The sequence below is a fragment of the Anolis sagrei genome, chromosome 4 (assembly GCF_037176765.1).
Source record: "Anolis sagrei isolate rAnoSag1 chromosome 4, rAnoSag1.mat, whole genome shotgun sequence".
Lineage (NCBI taxonomy): Eukaryota > Metazoa > Chordata > Lepidosauria > Squamata > Dactyloidae > Anolis > Anolis sagrei.
In genome coordinates this window covers 110,333,235-110,354,808 of record NC_090024.1, presented here as the reverse complement: position 1 = coordinate 110,354,808, position 21,574 = coordinate 110,333,235, and positions in this window count along the sequence as shown.

Sequence of the window (21,574 nt, the reverse complement as noted above, 5' to 3'; positions counted from 1 at the left end):
AGCATTGTCATAGCCCTGAATTGGCAAGACCTGTGTAAGGCTGATGATTATAGTGTGACTTCGAAGTCTCTTTCATAAGTAGAAGTTGACTTGATGACAGTTGACAAAAGCATCAATAATTCTCAGCCAAAGAGTTCTAGTAACTCACCAAACAACAAACCCCAGGATTTTGTTGGCAGTTATAGTGAATTCACAGTGTTATAACTGCATAACATTGAAGGATTCCAGATGTAGTTGAATGACCGCACCGTACAACAACATATAGAGGGTTCTGTGTGCCCAACCATTAGTTTAAAGGTTCAAATAAAAAGGAAGTTATCTGTTGCCTTTCATTCATCAGCACCAGGAGAGCAGAAATAACAAACATGCCACTTACCAGACACAGGCTTTCTTATTGTGGTGAGATTATTTTATTTATGGCACTGATTTCTAAATGTCCATTTATATTCAAATTAACATATGTGGGTTGATGGGGCTGAAGGATTTTTTCTGTTTTGACAATGCCCAAGTGTCCACTGACAGAATACTACAGTCTCATAACATTCAGTCTCTCTGCGGGGAGTTTGGACTGTGTAAAATGAGAAAGTGCAATGCCTCTGTATGCATACAGGCTAAAATCTAACACAATTTTAAAACAATTTAAAACCATTTAAAAACAGCAATATTAAAAGTCAAAGGCCTGTCGAAACAGATATGTCTTACATTCCCTGCGGAAAGCTGATAAGTCTCGCAAGGCAGGGACTTCAGGTGGCAGAGTATTCCAGAGCGATGGTGCCACTGCTGTAAAGGCTCTGGTTGCTGTTAGACGCAATGTCTTGACATTGGGAATTTCTAACAAATCTTGGTCCTCAGAACGGAGGGATCTCTGGGGTTGGTAGGGGGTGAGGCGGTCCCTCAGGTACATCGGCCCCAGACCATGCAAGGCCTTAAAGGTAAGTACCATCACTTTGAAAGTGATCCGGTGCTCAATTGGTAACCAATGCAGCTGCTGTAAGATTGGTGTTATGTGGCATCTTATCGGAATTCCCGCAAGAAGCCGAGCAGCTGCATTTTGTACCAGCTTGAGCTTCCAGATCACCGACAGAGGAAGGCCAATGTAGAGGGCGTTACAGTAGTCCAGTCTTGAGATGACCGTAGCCTGGATCACCGTAGCTAGGTTGTCCCTGGAGGGGGCCAGCCGTCTAGCCTGCCGCCGATGAAAAAAGGCGGTTCTGCTAACAGCGGATACCTGGGCCTCCATCGTCAGCAGAGGGTCCAAAAGGACTCCCAGACTCTTTACCAATGATGACGGGTGTAGTGCCTCACCATCCAGGGTAGGCAGCTGAATATCCCCACTGCCCAGTTGACCCAACCATAGGATCTCCGTCTTTGCTGGATTCACCCTCAACCTGCTGGCACGCAGCCATCCAGTAACAGCCTCGAGGCACTGATGGAAATAATTGGGTACAGAGTCCGGTTGACCTTCCATCTTCAGCACCAGCTGAGTGTCACCAGCGTACTAGTAACACTCAAGCCCAAAACCTCGAACCAGCTGAGCAAGTGGACGCATATAGATGTTAAACAACGGAGGGGAGAGAATGGCCCCCTGAGGAACCCCACAAGATAGAGGGGACCTCTCAGAGACCAGGCCTCCCCTCTCCACTCGCTGTCCACTATTGTGAAGAAAAGAGGACAGCCAATTTAAAACTGTCCCCCTGACTCCAACAGCAGGAAGGTGATGGATCAAAAGATTGTGGTTGACTGTGTCAAATGCTGATGTGAGATCCAATAACACAAGCAGCGCCGACCCGCCCTGGTCAAGCTGGCATCGAAGGTGATCCGTGATGGAGACCAGCACAGTCTCTGTCCCGTGCCCCACATGGAAGGTGGACTGGAAGGGATCTAGTCCGGCTGTGTCATCTAGGAATTGCTGCAACTGCTCCGCTGCTGCCCTCTCAATCACCTTGCCCAGGAACGAGAGATTCAAAACTGGGCGGTAACTGGAGGGAACTGAACCATCTAAGTCTGGTTTCTTCAGCAGGGGAGAGAACACCGCCTCTTTTAAACCCTCTGGAAAAACTCCTTGTTCAAGGGAGCTGTTTATAATCTTCAACAGGGGGGTCACGTAATCCCTCCAAGCAGGATTTCACCAACCAAGAGGGACACGGATCAAGGGAGCAAGTTACTACAGGACAAAGGGAAAAGGTCAACACAGGCTTACTACATGTCTCTATGGAGCTGTAGACCATAATTCATGATTTGGGGGTCTCCTTTTTTATAATATCGGGGCAATTGGAACACACAGTACTACAACCATATGAGGGTCCAGCAGAAAACAGATCTCCTGCAAGTGTGTGGCTATGTAGTGAAGTATGTGTAAAGACATCAATCTAAGACAGATGCAGATAGCAGAGCCCATATATCTATAGCGAGAATCTTACAATCTTTTAGAAATATCACTTTGAGAAACACATATTAAAATAGTCTGCAGTGTGTTGTTTTGGCTTCTTTTTGTTTTATACATAGCGAATGGGTGTTGCTTGATCTCTGCACATCACATCCTCCCTCTTTGCCTATTTTTTGAAACATACCCTCCCCATGGGCTTACTCACAAAGGAAAAAGGTCCCTGACAATATTGAGACTTTCTCTTTGTTGCGACTTTACCTGCATATTCATGGTTTTGCATCCAAACTCTGTCTTGAAATATTTCTGCTTGTGTTCTTCGTCCTCCTCCGATCATGTGTCACATCTAGATCCAGTCAACACTTCAGATATTGACTTTCATCCATTTCCACAAGCCTTTTGTAGTTACAGTGTTAAATGCTTTAGCATTATTATACCTATTTTTGGTCGTGTCAGGAGCGACTTGAGAAACTGCAAGTCACTTCTGGTGTGAGAGAATTGACTATCTGCAATGACATTGCCCAGGGGACGCCCAGATGATTTGATGTTTTTATCATCCTTGTGGGGGGCTTCTCTCATGTCCCTTAATGAGGAGCTGGAGTTGATAGAGGGAGCTCATCTGCCTCTCCCCAGATTCGAACCTGTGACCTATCGGTCTTCAGTCCTCCCGGCACAGGGGTTTAACCCATTGTGCCACTGGGGGCTCCATTACACCTATTAACCACTAGGATCATTTTTATTTTTGCTAATTTTTCCTCTTTCCTTTGCTTGATCTCTGTTCAGTTTGTTTTCGGGGGGGGGGGGGGATGATGTTTCTTGTTGGTAACAAATTTATCTGATTCCTGCATAAAATATACAGACACTATGGAGAGGTACATTTTACTTTGGGAAATATTGGGTTAATTCAAACTGTTCTGAAGAATGGGAATGCAAAGGCCTTAGGAATGTTGGGAACTCTCTGGGCATTTTTTGGGATGGAGAAATTGTCATGTAAATCAAAATAAAATTAGTTTGTACAAGAAAAAAACCCTAGACCTTTCTTTCTGTTCTCAAGAGGTTGTATATCAGATAAGTAAACAGTCAGAAAGCAATCCTTGATGCAACTAAGTGACTACGAATTAATGTGTTGATAAATAGAATGGCCCTGGACTAAGTTTTGGATGATGTGATTTTAACCGATGTTTTAATAATTTATGTTTTAATTGTTGGCTTTAATTGTAATTGTTTGGTGGGGATGAGGGACAGAGCCTTCTCTGTGGTAGCCCCCCGACTCTGGAACTCTCTCCCCAAGGACATCAGACAAGCCCCAATGTTGGCAGTCTTTAGGAAGAGCTTGAAGACCTGGCTGTTCCAGTGTGCCTTTCCAGAATAGGAAACTCCCAGCATCATGTCCCAAACGCACTTTACCAGAGATTTAAGATTGTCTGCACATCGCACCTACCCTAAAATCCTTACATTTCTCCTGTCATGCCCAGCACTTTTAATTTGTATTCATTACATTTGGCCCGGCCCTTAGTTTTTAAATGTCTCATAATATTATTGTTTTACTGTTATTGCTTTAATGTTTATTGGTTTGCTTTTTGGGTTTTATTGTTCTGTTTGTTATGCTGTTGTTTTATTGAGGGCCTTGGCCTTTGTAAGCCGCACCGAGTCCTTCGGGAGATGTTAGTGGGGTACAAATAAAGTTAATAATAATTAATAATAATAATATTGATACATTGCCGACCAAGGGCAAGATGGATGGATGGTATCCTTGAAGTGTGAATGGCTTGACTCTGAAGGAGCTGGGGGTGGCGACAGCCGACAGGGAGCTCTGGCATGGGCTGGTCCATGAGGTCACAAAGAGTCAGAAGTGACTGAATGAGTGAACAACAAAACATTGATACATGTATGTTTCACATGAAATTGCTGCCCGTTGAGTCCCTCCAGATTGAGAAAGGTGGAATACAAATATAGTAACAAGAGGCAGCCAGGTTAATAACTGGGGTGGCATACAGGGAGCATACAACTCCCATGTTACCCCAGCTCCACTGGCTGCCAGTTTGCTACCGGGCACAATTCAAAGTGCTGGCTTTGGCCTCTAAAGCCCTAAACGGCCGCGGCCCAGATTACCTGTCCGAACGCATCTCCCCCTATGAACCGTCGCGGAGATTGAGATCCTTCAGGGAGGCCCTGCCATTGTCACATTGGTGTGGACGAGGGACAGGGCCTTCTCGGTGATTGCTCCCCGGCTATGGAACTCCCTTCCTTGTCAGATCAGGTCGGCCCCCTCCCTCCTGTCCTTTAGAAGGATGGTAAAAACTTGGCTGTGGGACCAACCTTTTGGGACATGGCAATGAAGGGACAATGGGAAAGATGACAGGGCCAATTGGATTTGATGCGGATGGTTAGGACAGTTTTAAATTGTGTTATTTTAAATGGTGTATTTTAATATTTAGATAAATGTTTTTTAATGTTTATGTATCGTGCCCATGCATTGAATGTTTACCATGTATATGTTGTGCTCCGCTCTGGGTCCCCTTTGGGATGAGTAGGGCGGAATATAAGTGTTTTAAATAAATAAATTTTATTTATTTAAAACACTTATATTCCGCCCTTCTGCTGAAGTACTTTGAGAGACAAAGCTGAAGTACTTTGGCCACATCATGAGGAGACAGCAAAGCCTAGAGAAGACAATTATGCTGGGGAAAGTGGAAGGCAAAAGGAAGAGGGGCCGACCAAGGGCAAGATGGATGGATGGCATCCTTGAGGTGACTGGACTGACCTTGAAGGAGCTGGGGGTGGTGACGGCCGACAGGGAGCTCTGGCGTGGGCTGGTCCATGAGGTCACGAAGAGTCGGAGACAACTGAACGAATGAACAACAACAACAAAATAAAAAAAAATAAAAAAATAGTAAATAAGTAAAAGTATGTTGTTGTTCATTCATTCAGTTGTCTCCGACTCTTCGTGACCTCATGGACCAGCCCACGCCAGAGCTCCCTGTCAGCCGTCACCTGTCAGAGCTCCCTGTCGGCTGTCAGCTCCTTCAAGGTCAGTCCAGTCACTTCAAGGATGCCATCCATCCATCTTGCCCTGGGTCGGCCCCTCTTCCTTTTACCTTCTACTTTCTAAAAGTATACAGGTTCCAAATAAGCAGATAATGTTCCTAGAGCCACCAGAAGTCTATACAGCAGGAAGTGATATGTGAAAAAAAAAGTCATATGTGTATAAAGAGTCATGACAGTGGGTGCATTGATACTATAGAATTAATGCAGTTTAACGCCTCTCCCTTTTTGCCATCTTGTATACATTGCATAATGAATCCAACATTTTTCAGTTTCACATATCCGACCATCTATGACTCATATAACCACTTCTAGTTGCTATATTGAGCATCATATAATATGTGAATCGTTTCTGCAAATGTTTGGTTATTCTGGTTCCATTTTTTCAATTTGAGAGTATTAAAAATAAAAAGACTTTTTCAAACGCCGAAGGAAACATGAAATAGCTGACAACTGAGAAAGAAAAGCCACCACACAATGCTGGGACAGACTATTTTTAATTGTCCCATTATATTAGTACACCAGATCTAATAATACACCCCATAAAAACGTGCACCCTTCACTCCCCAGTGGTTAAAACTTTTATCACTTAATAACTTTGGCTTCCCAGTAATCAACTGCAGCTTTTTTAAAAATCACTCGACTGCTAAAGACAATTAAAGCTCCAAGCCGTAATATACATTCCAATATCATCTTGCAAATCAAACCGTCTTTGCCAATGATGCTGTGAAAGCAATCCGTAGCAGAACAAAGGAGGGCGAAGAGGAAGAAATAAACGCTGAAGACTCTTTTTTTGCATTACCCTTGTAGCGTGGGAGTTCTTGAAGGGCATGTGCCATTTCTCTGCCACTCTGGTAATATAGAAAGTTCAAGATCTTATGACACAAGACCGGTGGAGGATTTGTCTGGCATGATTGCTAATGCAGACATCTAGATGAAAAGCAGTTGCAGGGGAAGGTTGAAGGCTGCCATCTTCGGAAGGCAAACTTGGTGAAAGCATGTCATTCCATACTGCATGAGGCAGGACATTGCACTAGATAGACCTTTGATGTGATCCAGCAGGGACACTTTTGCATTCTTATGACATGGCTTGAAGCTAACAATACCCATACACTGACAGGGGTGATGCACTTGTGTAGGAAAGCAGCACAATTTCAACAACTTTTTAGACAGTGTAGTGAAAGACAACAACTGGAGTTTTTGCTGTGGCATAAAAGTATAAAATTAGGAAATCACACAAAACTAAAAATTAAGAAAGGCTTGGTGGGTCAAATATGAATCAGTGAATATTAGGAATCAGATTCTTAATCCCAACCAGAATAGACCTATGAATCAGTGATTTCCATTGCATTGATTGTAGGCTGAACTAGGGGTGTGCAAAATGACAGAAATCCATTCTGTTTTCATTCTGTTTTCATTTCAAATTTCAGGTGACCCCTGTTCTGTTTTCAGAAAGATTTCAGAAGATTAGGAGGAAGTCATTTAGATTCGTGGGAGCCCCCGGTGGCGCAGTGGGTTAAACCCCTGTGCCGGCAGGACTGAAGACCGACAGGTCGCAGGTTCAAATCCGGGGAGTTTTATCCTGCTGAGTTCTTAATTTTCCACATTACCCCTTCATAGCATCAACTTGGGGCTTTTGAAAGAAATGGATGCCTGAATTAAGCTCAGTCCACTACTATCAGATTAACCGCAAAAGTCCCAACTGGAGTAGGGCATCTAATTCATTTCATTCTGAGCCCCCCACTTTTGGAATTGGTCCACTAGAGACCTCACTATTGCCTATCATGATCTGAGAAGACAGGATTTGGTTCCATGCTTCTTCATGCTGTTGAGGAAGGCCCAGCGTACCTGTCCGAACGTATCAACTTCTATGTCCCACCTCAGAGTTTAAGATCTTCTGGGGAGGCCCTGTCCCTCGTCCCTGTCAACCTCACTTGTGATAGAGGCTGGGCCGAGAGCAGGGAGGCCCTGCTCTCGGCCCAGCCTCTATCACAAGTGAGGTTGATAGGGACGAGGGACAGGGCCTTCTCAGTGGTGGCCCCTCACCTGTGGAATTCACTCCCTGGGGAAATTAGGTCATCAACATCCCTCCTCTCCTTCAGAAGGAAGCTGAAAACATGGTTATGGGACCAGGCCTTTGGATAACCTGGCCGACTGACAAGGTAATGACGACCAGAATCTGGAAAGGACTATGGTAATGCTGAATGGACTTACGGATTTTAGAACTCGGTGAACGTTGGCCACTAGACTGGCTTTTAGTTGTTATTGTATTAATTGAATGTTTTAACTATTGTGGTTATTGCTGTTATGTATTTTATCTGTTGAATTGTTGGCATCGAATTGTGCCGGTTGTAAGCCGCCCTGAGTCCCCCCTAGAGGGTTGAGAAGGGCGGGGTAGAAGTGCCCGAAATAAATAAATAAAAAATAAATATCTCATCAGCCAAAAGCAGGTCCACACTTCCCATTGAAATACAGGTAAGTTTATGTTGATTTTTTTGCACTACAAATTAGATATGTGCAAAGTGCATAGGAATTCATTGGAGCCCCCGGTGGCACAGTGGGTTAAACCCCTGTGCTGGCGGGACTGAAGACTGACAAATCACAGGTTCAAATCCGGGGAGAGCACGGATGAGCTCCCTCTATCAGCTCCAGCTCCTCATGTGAGGACATGAAAGAAGCTTCCCACAAGGATGATAAAACAAAACATCCAGGCAGCCCCTGGGCAACATCCTTGCAAACGGCCAATTTTCTCACACCAGAAACGACTTTTCCCAAGTCACTCCTGACACAACAAAAAAAAAAGGAATTTGTTCGTGTTTTTTTAAAGCTATAGTCTGACCCCCCCCCCCCCCCCAACAGTCTGAGGGACCGTGAACCACTCATCTGCTTAAAAAATTGAGGACCCCTGACTTCGAGACTGGATAATTTGCTATTGGAACAGGACTGGGATTGTGGTGCTGCTGGCTGAGTGGAGGAGCTGGGGCTCTGGGAGGGCAGGATGTATGAGCCGTAGACCTCCTGCTACTCCCTCGTAGCTCTCACTCGCTGCGCTGTCTCGCGCACATCTTCCCTTCATGAATTCTGACCCACGGTGAGCACCGGGATTGTGGTGCAGCTGGCTGAGTGTCAGCTGCATTAAGATCCCTCTGACCAAAAGGTCATGAGTTCAAAGCCAGCCCGGGTTGGAGTGGGTTTCCAACCAATTGTGTGTAGTCTGTTGTCGACCTTTGCAACCCGAAAGACAGTTGCATCTGTCAAGTAAGAAAATTAGGTACCACCTTAAAGTGTGGGGAGGCTAAATTAATTGATTTATGAGGGCATAAAGAAGACTCCAAAAAAGCATTCCAGCGGGGAAGCATGCGGGGAATGTATATGTTTGTATGTCAAAAATTGGCATTGAATGTTTGCCATATATATGTGTACATTGTAATCCACCCTGAGTCCCCTGCAAGATGAGAAGGGCGGAATATAAAAGCTGCAAATAAATAAATATTTTGTCATTTCTGGAAAGCTGCAATGTTTTTGGAATTTTTGTCTCAACTCACTTCAGTTTCAGTCAGCATGGTCAGCAAATTGTGAAGCTTAAAGTCAACAACCTTTGCAAGATTGTAAACCTTCACCTTATATTGTGCAGGCAACATACTGTATACGGTATTTTAAGGGCAAAATACAGTATTATAAGCAACAAGAAAAAAAGAAAAGAAAATGTTCCTGCCACAAAGAGCTTACAATCTAAGAGTATCTTTGTTGCCTCAGGAATTCACATTCAAATATTTTTGATAATAAAAAGAGCCAAACAAGCATGCAGCATGCAGTCAGGTATTTTATCCATACGATATCGTTTAAGCTCAGTATAGTCATTTTTTAAAACAGGACTTTTATAACACATTGTAAAAAACATTCTCTAAACATTTTGCCCATAATGACTGCCAGCAACTGAGAGTTTTTATTGCAAACAGCAACAGTCTCCTTTCTGGTGTCCAGACCATTACTGAAGTAATCTATGTGTTAATTTGGTGCAATGTTGTTAAGAAAGGAATGGTTTCCATTATGATTTTCCTCCCACTGTTTGGAACCCTGAAGGAGCTTAAGAAGACATTCAAAATGCTCAGCATACACACATAAGTGAAATATTTTAATGTCAGTTCATATTCATAAAAGTTACATTGTTTACATAGGGTTCATTTGTATATAATAAAATTTAATTTCAAATGAAAACGGATTTTTCCTTTCTTTTTTTTTGGCAAACTTGTTAAACAAATTAACATATGCTTTGGACGTACAGCTTCAGAGGAATATAGTTCTTCAAAGTCTTCCGCAAGAACGATGGCCTTTTCACAACTGCGAGGCCTTCGTTTCCGAAGACGCAATCGCATTAACTTTGGTAGCTGAAATTCAGCTGTGGATTGTGTGGTGCACCTATTGGGCCATTTAACAAATAAGGTTTCTCTAAAAACAAACAAAAACCTGTCGAGTGATTTTTTTCCCCCTCATTGCATAGTGAACATGTAAACTTATTAGTAGGAGTGTGCGAAATGGCACAGAATCTGTTCTGTTTTTGTTCTGTTTTCAGTTCGAATTTTGTGTGCGCTCATCCCGCCCCGTCCTCCCATCTCCCGCCCGTTCTGTTTGTGGGAAAATTATTCCCAAAATGGATACTGAACTCAGAATTACGAATTACGAATCCGAATGGTTCCTTTGCAAACCTCCCAGAATTTCTAGGTTCTTGTGGGTTTTTTCGGGCTTTAGGGCCATGTAGGGATGTCCAAACACGGAAAAAATTGTTTCTAAACTCGATTCGTTTTTAGGGTTTTTTTGCGTTTCGTTATTTAAAAGAATTCCGAAAAAAGTTCAATATTTACAAAATTTCAGAAATCATAAAACAATTACGAAACAATTACGAATCGATTACGAATCGATTCGTTAATGGCGGCCGCGATCCCCTCTCCCTCTGTTGTTGACTGTTGGTGTGATAATTATATTTTTATTCACTGAGAAAACAAACAGCAACCCTAAAACTTGTACCAGACATGCGGAAATAATAACGAAACATTTACGAATCAATAATGAATCAATAACGAATCAATTCCGAAACAATTACGAAACGAATTGGAAAAATTCGTTTCGTTTTTTAGTTGCTCCTGAATGGTTTAATATCGCTTCGTTATAAAAAAAACGAATTTTTAACGAATTACGAAATTACGAAACGAAACCGCCCAGCCCTAGGGCCATGTTCTAGAGGCATTTCTCCTGACGTTTCACCTGCATCTATGGCAAGCATCCTCAGAGGTAGTGAGGCCAACGCCTGCATCTATGGCAAGCATCCTCAGAGGTAGTGAGGCCAACGCCTACATCTATGGCAAGCATCCTCACCACCTCACTACCTCTGAGGATGCTTGCCATAGATGCAGGCGAAACGTCAGGCGAAATACCTCTAGAACATGGCCCTATAGCCCGAAAAAACCCACAAGAACCTAGTGATTCCAGCCATGAAAGCCTTAGACAATACATTGAACATCTCCCGGAATTTAACCAAAAACAGAGTGGGAAAATTCAAAATGAACCGAAATTCGAAATGAAAACAGAACGGATTCACACACCCCTACTTATTAGGGATCATTAAGCAAATATTAGTAATGGCATCACATGTTGTAGTGCTTGAGCCTTCCTAAAATGATGGATATAATGTTGTATCCACTTGCACCTTAGTGGGGGCCTTCTCTGGCTTTAGAAAATCTCTCTAAAATTGAGACGGGCAATGCACCCCGTATTGTAATTTTTAAGCCATCAGGGTGCAGCCCAACCAATTTACTCATTCCAGTGAGAGAAATATGAGCTGAAATTGCCAAGATCATGCCTTAATTATTGGTGATGACTCTATCTCAGGGGTCCTCAAACTACGGCCCGGGGGCTGAATACGGCCCTCCAAGATCATTTACCCGGCCCTCGCTCAGGGTCAACCTAAGTCTTTTGGCTATCTCATCAGCCAAAAGCAGGTCCACACTTCCCAATGAAATACTAATAAGTTTATATTTGTTAAAGTTGTTCTTCATATTGTTCTAAAGTGTTTTGCACTACAAATAAGATATGTGCAGTGTATAGGAATTCATTCATATTTTTTTTCAAATTATAATCCGGCCCTCCAACAGTTTGAGGGACTATAATCTGGCCCTCTGTTTAAAAAGTTTGTGGACCCCTGCTCTATCTGTATCAATTGTACAAGGGAAATAGATTGAAAAAAGAAGAAAACACAAAGCAGGGGAAATACCCAGAAAGTCATTTTACATTATGCAACAACCTCTTTCATTTCATTTGGTCTATAAAACATGGTGGGAAGGGAATGCGTTTGTTGCGTCTTTTGTTGTTCTAAAAACATTAAATTAATTTCAACAGTTATGCCTGCATTAACTAGATTTGCATCAAGTCAAATGTTTATTAATGAAACTACTGTACAAGAAACATCAAAGCGAAATGCATCATACAGAAAAAAGTACACTCTAGGTGACAGATGAGAAAGTGCATGCAGATTGCTTTAAATTTTATTTTTTTGAAAAAGTCAGAAACAAATCATACTAATCTTGATCCCTACTATTCGTGAATGTGTGAGAATCTTCTTCTCTGAATTTACAAAAATGCATTTGAACATATATGACTAATACACATTGGCAAGCAGGATGAATGAATTCAGTTTTTGGATTTTATTTTACAGGTAATTTTTTTTTTTTTTGCTTGACAAATGTGGGTTCAAATCAAATAGAAAGAAGAATCTTCTCAAATTGAACTGGGTAGTAGTAGTGCCAGGTTGCTCTGATGTCATACACAGCCTTCAGGTTTTTTTTTTTTTTAGTGAGACACCGTCAAATAACATATGTTGTGTTAACATTCAGGAAATGACATTGAGTCTATTTTTAAAAATTATTTTTGGCTCAATAAATTTTAAATGTATGGTTTATCATAACCTAATATTGTCTTTGTCTTCACTGCAGTGGATTTCCGATCAAACTTTCCCCTTCTTTTAATACTTTAGGGAATTTTCAAACGTCGGGATGTTTGGCTGTAATGCCCCAAGATTTGTTCTCCCTGAAAGAAATCATAGTGACAATTTATTAAACTACAGAGCAACCTGGCTTTTAGGGGTCTGTACTTTTAGATTGTGTTCAATACACCTAACAACTAAATTGTGATGCATTTCACCATTGTTATTTGTTAAAGTTTGCATGCAATTACCTCAGCTTCTAAATTATCTTGGGTCACGAGGGGAGGTTGCTTTTATAAGGTATCTGTCACCCTGACTGTAAACACAAAAAAGGCACGATCCAATGTGGGTTAGTTGTGATCCCGTCCACTCCATGCAACGAAATGGAACCAAGTCATTCATCACTTAGATTTCGACGAGAAATTTGGACTTGGAAGTAGGTCACACTGATTTGCAGTGAAACATGAACTTCCATGAAATCGAATCCAATCCACCAAAATTAGTTGCACTTACTTGTAATAAGACTTAAAGTAGCCGCAACTAACTTGTGCAATTGCTTCCGATAGGACTCAAGCACAACTAATGCTCACTGGATCAGAACCAAACTCTTTGGCATTGCAACAAAAGCTGGATCTACACTGCAGTGGATTTCCCAGGATCCCAGGATTTGATCCCAGGATCTGATCCCAGATTTTCTGCTTATCCCAAAAATATCTGGCAGTGGGGACTCATATAATCCAGTTCAAAACAGATACTCTGGGATCAGGTCTTGAGATAAAGGACAGTGTAGATCAGTGGTTCTCAACCCGGAGTCCCCAGATGTTTTTGGCCTTCAACTCCCAGAAATCCTAACAGCTGGTAAACTGACTGGGATTTCGGGAAGTTGTAGGCCAAAAATATCTGGGGACCCCAGGTTGAGAACCACTGGTGTAGATCCAGACAGAGGGACCTTTCACACAGCTATATAACTCAGACTACCAAGGCAGAAAATCCCACAATATCTGCTTTGAAGTGGGTTATCTGAGTCCACACTACCATATATTCCAGATCAAAGCAGATAATTGGGTTGTTGTAGGTTTTTCCGGGCTATATGGCCATGTTCTGGAGGCAATTTTTCTCCTGACGTTTTGCCTGCATCTATGGCAAGCATCCTCAGAGGTAGTTAGGTCACTACCTCTGAGGATGCTTGCCATAGATGCAGGCGAAACATCAGGAGAAAAATTGCCTCCAGAACATGGCCATATAGCCCGGAAAAACCTATAACAACCCAGTGATCCGGGCCATGAAAGCCTTCGACAATACAAAGCAGATAATGTTGGGTTTTATTTAGCTGTGTGGAAGGGGCCTTAAGGTCGCTTCCAGACAGACCCTATATCCCAGGATCTGATCCCAGATTTTCTGCTTTAAACTGGATTATATGAGTCCCCACTGCCAAATAATCTGGGATAAACAGAAAACCTGGGATCAGATCCTGGGATATAGGGTCTGTCTGGAAGCGACCCTAAGAGAAGATTGCAATATCAAATCAGTGGGGCATTACTTTCCTTTTTTTTGAAATTAACTTAAATTGCACCATTTAAATGTAATTTTAAGCAAAAAGTAAACACAAATTCTCTTTTGTAACTGTGACAAACTACCATTAGCATGTCCACCATCACACTCACACATTCCACAAAACCAACACAACACTCTGCCGTGGATAAGACTCCATTTGTTTTTTGTTTTTTTTAAATGATAATAAATAAAACTCTTTCAATTCAAAATGGTTTATTCACACAAATTTAATAGGATATATCACAATTGTTTGGTCCATAAATATTTAGGGGAAATAGTTTCTATACAATGCATTTCTCAATAAAACAAAGAAACATGGACAAGTTTGCTAGACCACTGAACTGTACTAGAAACACGAAGCTCAATATATAAGATTATTGGATTTATCAACTATATCCGAAAGAGTGCACAACTGCTTTCTATGACATGTTTGTCCCCTCTACCAGGATACACCATAAAAAGAGTTTCAGAAATAAGAGGTAAAACAGTACAAAACTAGTGAGGTGTCAAAAGGGCTTAAAACAGTTAATTTAACAAACAACACATATATATCCTGATTTTTTTTCCCACAAGCTTACTCCAAAGTTATAGCATAAGGCACATTGTAGAACTGAGTTATAATTAGTCTACTTAATAAAGTAGATCTATAGTACCATATAGTTGTTCTGTCAAAGAACAAAATTTTATAAGTATCAATATTTTTTGTACCTGTAAAAGTGTATTAATAAAGATCTCAGCCTTTCCAAGGTTGTTTGGTCTGGTTAGTGGTAAATGCCCATAAGGTGATAGAAACAGGAAAAAGTCCAAGGTTGGCACCTCGATCCTAAATATCGCAACTGAGAAGTAAATTCCATCCATGTCAACTGAACTTACGTTCTTCTAAAGATGCTTTAGGTCAGCACTGTAGAAGATGATGACCACGCTTGCTAAATATATGACGACAAAGACACATTTCCCTCTCTTACAGTGTTAACATCTCTTCCATTGTTTTTCTTTAAAAAATAAGCTACTTTTCTGTGCTAATTTTCTAAAAACCCTGAGCAAAAGTTACAATAATGCACTTTAATGTGGGCAGTGAACTGTCAGTATGTATCCACACATTAGGAGAGACCGGGAAAAATGAAATAAAATTCAAATAGTCATGTTTAAAAATGAAAAGGTTAAAAAAAACGTAAAAAAAATGTGGTTAAAAGGAAGTGAGGGGCAAAATATTTGTGCAAAAGTCCTTTTTCAACCATCCATCCAAAGCAAGATCTTGATGGATGTTTTTGTTTTTTTACTTTCGGAAAGTCTCCCGTGTCTAGCGTTTTGACCAGAATAAAGGATACAAATGAACATTCACCACTGCCCAGACCATTCAGACTTTTAGCTTAAATATATATATATATAAAAAAAATCAAACACTTGTAAATGTAAACTAGGAAAGGTATTTCAAATCAGCAATGCATCCACAAGGCGTTTGAGTTTGGCGGCTTCAGAGATTTCAAGGTTTCGACTCCCAGTTTCATGGGGTGTTTTTAAATGGGTTTTCTCTTTTGATACGAGCGTTTTAAAAGAAAAAAAATACCCTAGGAAGAACTCCCAATTTAACATTCTTACAGCGCACTCCTATACTTGTCTAATTCAAAGTTAAGTCTCACTGAGTTCAATAAGGCTTGCTTCCAAGTAAACAGACTACAAAAGTAGCTTACTTACATCTTGACTACCCTGGCAGATGTATATGTCTGCGTACATTTGAGAGTAAAGGTAAAGTCTAAAAGGTAAAGTCTAAAAGGTAAAGGTAGTCCCCTGACATTAAGTCCAGTCATGTCTGACTCTGGGGTGTGGTGCTCATCTCCATTTCTAAGCCGAAGAGCCAGCGTTGTCCGTAGACACCTCCAAGGTCATGTGGCCGGCATGACTGCATGGAGCGCCGTTACCTTCCCGCTGGAGCGGTACCTATTGATCTACTCACATTTGCATATTTTCGAACTGCTAGGTTGGCAGAAGCTAGGGCTGACAGCGGAAGCTCACGCCACTCCCCGGAATCGAACCTGCGACCTTTCGATCAACAAGCTCAGCAGCTCAGTGCTTTAACCCACTGCGCCACCGGGGGCTCCTAGACATTAAGTCTAGTCGAGTCCAAATCTGGGGGGTGCTGCTCATCTCCATTTCTAAACTGAAGAGCCGGCGTTGTCCGTAGACGCCTCCTAGGTCATGTGGGTGGCATGACTACATGGAGCGCCGTCACCTTCCCACCAAAGTGGTACCTATTTTTTTTTCAAAGTGGTACCTATTGATCAACTCACATTTGAATGTTTTGAACTGCTAGGCTGGCAGAAGCTGGGGCTAACAATGGGAGCTCACCCTGTCCCACGGATTTGAACCGCCGACCTTCCAGTCAGCAAGTTCTGAAGCTCACTGAGTTCAATAAGTCTCACTGAGTTCAATAAGGCTTGCTTCCAAGTAAACAGACTACAAAAGTAGCTTACTTACATCTTGAGTATCCTGGCAGATGTATATATCTGTGTACATTTGAGAGTAAAGGTAAAGGTTTCCCCCTTGACATTAAGTCTAATTGATCCAACTCTGGGGGGTGGTACTCATCTCCATTTCTAAACTGAAGAGCCGGCGTTTTCCGTAGACGCCTCCTAGGTCATGTGGGTGGTATGACTACATGGAGCGCCGTCACCTTCCCACCAAAGTGGTACCTATTGATCAACTCACATTTGCATGTTTCGAACTGCTAGGTTGGCAGAAGCTGGGGCTAACAATGGGAGCTCACCATGTCCCACGGATTTGAACCACCGACCTTACAGTCAGCAAGTTCTGAAGCTATGTGGTTTAACCCGCTTCATCATCGCGGGCCCCTACATTTGAGAGTACTTATTCTAAATACACAAAGTAAGGATTTATAAGGGGGACTATATGTCTGCGTACATTTGAGAGTAAAGGTAAAGGTTTCCCCTTGACATTAAGTCTAGTCGAGTCCAACTCTGGGGGCTGCTGCTTGTCTCCATTTCTAAACTGAAGAGCCGGCGTTGTCCGTAGACGCCTCCTAGGTCATGTGGGTGGCATGACTACATGAAGCACCGGCACCTTCCCACCAAAGTGGTACCTATTGATCAACTCACATTTGCATGTTTTGAACTGCTAGGTTGGTAGAAGCTGGGGCTAACAATGGGAGCTCACCCTGTCCCACAGATTTGAACCGCCGACCTTCCAGTCAGCAAGTTCTGAAGCTATGTGGTTTAACCCGCTGCATCACTGCGGCCCCTACATTTGAGAGTACTTATTCTAAAGGATTTATAAGGGGGACTATTCAACAAGTTTTGTCATGTTTGTTATCCCACTGAAAGCGATAAAATAACAATCACAACCATTTATTTTAATGGAACCCATTCTGATGCATGATGCACCGGGATTGTGGCGCAGCTGGCTGAGTGTCAGCTGCATTAAGATCACTCTGACCAAAAGGTCATGAGTTCGAAGCCAGCCCGGGTTGGAGTGGGTTTCCAACCAATTGTGTAGCCTGTTGTCGACCTTTGCAACTCGAAAGACAGTTGCATCTGTCAAGTAGGAAAATTAGGTACCACCTTAAAAGTGTGGGGAGGCTAAATTAACTAATTTATGAGGTCATAAAAAAGACTCCAGCAAAAAAGCATGTGGGGAATGCGGAAGTATTTCATCAGTGTCGCAGATGGATGATGAAAGAAACAGCTCCCCTGGCGGCCAGAAAAAGTTAAATAGCCTCTGTGTATGTCTGTATATGTTGTGTGTCAAAATTGGCATTGAATGTTTGCCATATATGTGTACACTGTAATCCGCCCTGAGTCCCCTGCGGGTTGAGAAGGGCGGAATATAAATGCTGCAAATAAATAAATAAAATTATTTGGAAGCAAGCCCTGCTGAACTGAAAATGGTCTGACTAGCAGATAAGCACACAGCTGTAGCCATAGTCAAAACTTTACATTTCCTAAATGGTGTCTTTTACTAGTAATAAATTAAAAATGGCTGAAACCATTCTCTGGGGAGGACATCTGAAGTTTGCTCCAGAAAGCGGTGGATGAAATATTCTAAACTTGGCTTTTAAATGTCTTGAAAATTATATTTTTCTTATTTCCATTTTCCCCTGAAAATTATTCAAAATACCAAAAGTTGTCTTCATTATGTACATGTGTTTTAGTGCCAGAATTGTGTTTGTGATTTTACCAATCTCCTGCCCCCTGACATTCTCCAGCCAATCCCACTGGCAGTGTAGACTCAGATAATCCAATTCAAAGCAGATAATGTGGATTATCTGATTTGATAATATGGATGATATGGTAGTGTAGAAGGGGCCTGGGACTTAAAAGCATTTCAAAGTTAAAGGACTGAGATTTTAATCTAAGGGGGATAATAACCCCAAAACAGAAAGGTTTCGACCTTCAATTACTTAGTTGAGATTTCCAAATTACTTGGCTCAAAGTAATTCATTTCAATGGAATTGATCCAGAGCCAGGATATTAAGGACTGTAGCCATTGTGAATAATACTGAGGCCTGGTGCCAAGCAATATTATCCTCAAACGTTACATAAGATGCAAATCCTACTCACTGGCACCTTGGTTCTAAACATAATAGGTGTGAGTTAAACTCTTACTTTCAGGAGAGAGAATTGCGTGCAGATTTAGTGTTCCCTGGGAAACCAATGGGACATTTACCTGGATTATGCTCACTGTGTATAATAAGCAGAGGTGGCCCTAGGTAATTTTCAATGGTAAGCAAACAGTATTTTGCCCCCCGCCCCAACCAATCATTGATATATATTTTCTGTTCGTCGTGGGGATTCTGTGTGCCATATTTGGTTCAATTCCATCATTGGTGGAGTTGAAAATGGTGAACTATACATCCCAGTAACTACAACTCGCATATGTCAAGGTCTATTTTCCTTCAAGAGCACCTCAAGGGTGCCCCTGGGCAAAATCAACTATACTGCAAATGCTTACTTTGCGTAATGGATTGCCGAGGCTTCCCCCGGACTGCTAGGGCTGTTGTGAGCCGTGGGGGCGCTCCTCAAGTGGTGGTCAAGGGGCATTTACAGAGGCGCTTCTGCGCCCCTGGCAAAAAAAAAAGTGTACTGCGACCGCTTACTTTGCGTAATGGATGAGCCGCCCCTGATAATGAGTTGCACTGAAAAAAATAAAATAAATGTCTACTCCTTTGAAAGGGATTATTCTGAGGAACGTATGCCTTGCCTTTATGGATATTTGAGAGAAGGAAGACCAACTTCCATTTTATGTGAAACTGCTCTGTATTCCAATAGTATCTATAGGGTTGCTGGAGGGCTCTTGTATCTTTAATGGCTGTGTAGATGAGTAAAGCCTCCTGTGTCTTGAATAACTATATAAAAGAAAAAATTCAGCATGTGTTGCTTGCTATGCAAACCATATAACAGGCAAAACTCTTGCTGAATTATTTTTTCTATGCAGTTTTTGCTCTGGCAACTTGAATCTGCTAATTTTGAGGGTTCAGGGGGCAACTTCCTCTGTTCATTTTGCAGTAAGATGCTCCCTTTCTTTAGGTCACAAGCCACCCCCATAAAATAGAAGTGGTGCAGACTGATTCTTTCAAAAGTAGCCAGATTCTGTAGTAAAGCACTGTTTGGCTACTTTTGAGAGTGTTTTGCAATTACGGAAGGGCACAGAAAGATGTAACTGAAGTATCCAATCTATCTCACTCTCGCACACACTTTCTCTCCTATAGAAAACAAATTGTGTTGCAAATAAATTGGTAAGCAATGTTTCTACTAAGGACCTCATCACATTGGAGATTTTTAGCATTCTAGGAGGATAAGGGCAGGACGGAGCCTGCCAAATGCCATCAGACGATGCACAGATACTTCCGGTGGGGCTCCATCCTTCCAGAATCTTAGCAACATCCTAGGATGCTACTCAGAGAATACTTCCTGCATTCTCTGGGAAGCGTCCTAGGATGTTGCCAGGATGTTGGAAGGAAGGAGCTCCATCGGGAGTATCTGTGCATCATCTGACGGCATTTAGCAGACTCCGGAGGCTTCCTGTGTTCTCATAAGAAAGAATGAGGTGAGTGTGGATTATGCCGGGCGGTGACACATCACCACCCCTCCCCGTAGGATGGATAAGGGAATTATGCTGGTCTACGGGTTCCCACCCTGCCTATTGGATTTGCCACGCTGAATGGCAAATCCCGCCACTATCACCCACAAATTGGACCTCAATGTGATGAGGTCCTAGATCAGTGGTTCTCAATCTGGGGTCACCCGATGTTTTTGCCTACAACTCCCAGAAATCCTTATCCAGTTTACCAGCTGTTAGGATTTCTGGGAGTTGGAGGCCAAAAACATCTGGGGACCCCAGGTTGAGAACCACTGTCCTAGATCTTGATTTGAATTTGTGAGGGATAGCAAAAGCCAATAATGCTCCTGGGAAAGTGGAATTTGGTCTTTGGGGTACCAGATAGCCATCCCTGTACTTAACTGACTATATCTACTGAGATGGAGCAAGTTCTTAATATGGGAAGAACTGGTGTCCTTTGGAGCCAATCCCATCCCATTTGTTGGTCTTTGATCTAGTTATTTGAGCCTAACACAAATTATTCAAACCACTTTTAGAAATACTGGTTTGGATTAATCGAAATCTTACCACTTTTGTACACATAGAAAATAAGGAACTAAGTTAAAATGTTTTAATAACAAAATGGAGAAACTGGGGCTAGAGGCATTTGTATATAATATTTTAAACAGTGAAGTTGGCCATAGTATCTGAATCTTTTTTTAAAAAAAAAAACAACCCCAAAACCCTAATTCTAGATCTGGGCTAAAAAAAAAAAGCTTAGACTAAAGAAATGGGATATTTGACATTGAGATGACAATGCACAGCCCATTTGGTCCCTCACCTCAAGGACTCTATATATGATCTCTAGACAAGTCATAGCCACCTTCCAAACTATTCGTATCCCTGTGGTTGAGGATGGATACAATTAATTCCTTTACCAGAGAGATACACCATGTTTCTTCCAAAAATATGGATTAGGATAGGGTGATCTCTCACTAGGCCAAGTTGAGTCTAGAAAATTGCTTGTCAATCCATCATCTACAAATCACCTACTTACGACCTCATCAGGTGGACAAAATTGTCCATCCTACAACACTTTGACTTCACTGGAGACAGAGCCCACTGGCTCCCATCACACAATCTACTTCCGGCAGGGCTCCATGCATCCATTGAAGTGGAAGTGTTGCAGGAGGCAGCGGTGGCAACACGGGAGGCTTCCTGTTTTGCAAAGGAAACAAGGGGGAAGCCAGGTGGCAATACTTCTCCTCATGGGATAAGGTGGGCAAAAGTATGATAGCTGGGATCCTACGCTGGTTGCGCAACGTGGGTCTGAATCAATGAGGGTAACACGCATGCGAGACAACGCAGCGAGTGAGGGACGCAGTTGCGTCAGAGTTGTGTGAACATTGTTCACCAGAAAGGGGGAAAGGAAACATTTCTATCCCGTTTACCATCTTTGTAAGCCGTTGTTTATAATTTAACAGTAAATAACTCTAACATTACTTCACTCGCCTTAAGCACTATGCTTGGCTGTTTGTTGTCCCCCCTTTTCTGCCCCCCCCCTT